The sequence below is a fragment of the Leuciscus leuciscus genome, assembly GCF_965113295.1.
Source record: "Leuciscus leuciscus genome assembly, chromosome: 4".
Classification (NCBI taxonomy): domain Eukaryota; kingdom Metazoa; phylum Chordata; class Actinopteri; order Cypriniformes; family Leuciscidae; genus Leuciscus; species Leuciscus leuciscus.
The window spans coordinates 36998976-37000692 of NC_138728.1; positions in this window are offsets into that span (position 1 = coordinate 36998976).

Below are 1717 nucleotides of genomic sequence, written 5' to 3' on the forward strand. Positions count from 1 at the left end.
ATTCACAGACTGATTTATTCACACATTGTACTACATCAGCACTGACACATGAAAAACTATTATTTATATAAGCAAATTTTTTAATTTCCTTTATGGTTTCATAAAACTGATTACATGACAAAGAAAATCAAACAATGGCTGGGTCGTCTGGGTTGCAAAAGCAGCTTTTCCACCTTTTGACCACAAGATGTTGTTAGTGTGCACAGTGTTTGAATAATGAACCATTTCACAAAACAGCTGAGGGGAAACCCTCGAAGCTTTGCACAGCTTCATTTCACCAATCAGTTCACAACATTGTTTAGTGATTTGGAATAATAATAAAAGACTTATCTTAAGAGGTTACATTTCAGAGGAACTTTCATTTCAAGGAAAGGTTAAAAGATAGTGCTGCATGACTATCTTACAGCAAAAAAAACAAAAAACATTTTTTTGTGTTTTTTGTTTTGTTTGTTTTTTTGTGTTTGTGCCTTTATTATAGACAGGAAGTTGGAGAAAGAGAGGGGGAAGGGTTCGGGAAAGGTCTGCGAGCCGGGACTCGAACTCAGGTCGCCCGAAGCACAAATTTAAAAAACGTTTAAAAGACTTGCTTCTTTCATTTATTGTTTCTTTGGTAGGAGTTTCGTCATCCGACACAGGAGGCTTTGATCAAAAGATTTTTTCTTTCTGCAATGTGCAAACTTTCCAATCATCTGAAGGCAATTTATATTATTGAACAACCTTGGGTCAGGGGATTTAAATTTTTTTCTTCTTTCTGGTATTCTTTTGCAATCCTCTGGAAGCACTTCTCCTGTGGCACTTACTGATGATCTCTGTCTTTGGTATTGAAGACAAAGTATGCAATTTGTAGTATTTGGAATAATGGCTTATTGTCTTCAAGGATTTAATGGCTTAATGTCTTCAAGGTATTAATGAGTATATAGTCTTTACTCAAATACATCACCACGATACCTTTCCTGATCCGATCCCTCCTCTCACAAAATGAAAAACTATGTAATGTACTTGTAACACAAATAAAGTACACTTTAAAGAGTTAGTTCACCCAAAAATGAAAATTCTGTCAGTAATTACTCACCCTCATGTTGTTCCAACCCCGTAAGACCTTCGTTCATCTTCATAACACAAATTAAGATATTTTTGATTAAATCTGAGAGCTGGATCACTCCTCCATAGGCTTCTAAGACATTATAACTTGCTGGCCCAGAAAATGTATTAAAGACATCGTTAATATAGTCCAAGTGACTACAGTGGCTCAATCTTAAGTTTATAAAGCGACGAGAATACTTTTTGTGCGCAAAAAAACACACAAAAATAACGACTTTATTCCACTATTCATTTCTTTCTCTCTAGGCCTCGAGTTTTTTCACGTAGTGTAACTGCGTAGCGGTTCTGTGTTATACGTCACACGCATCACACACATGACCAGCGTCGGCCAATAGTGAGCCTACGTGGTGACGTGCAACACAGACGCGCTATGCCATTACACTACGTGAAAAGACTCGAGGCTCAGAGAGAAGGAAATTAAAAGTGGAATGAAGTCGTTATTTTGGTTTGTTTTTGCGCACAAAAAGTATTCTCGTCGCTTTATAAACTTAAGATTGAGCCACTGTAGTCACTTGGACTATATTAACAATGTCTTTAATACATTTTCTGGGCCAGCAAGTTATAGTGTCCATAAGCCTGTGGAGGAGTGATCCAGCACTCAGATTTCATCAAAAAT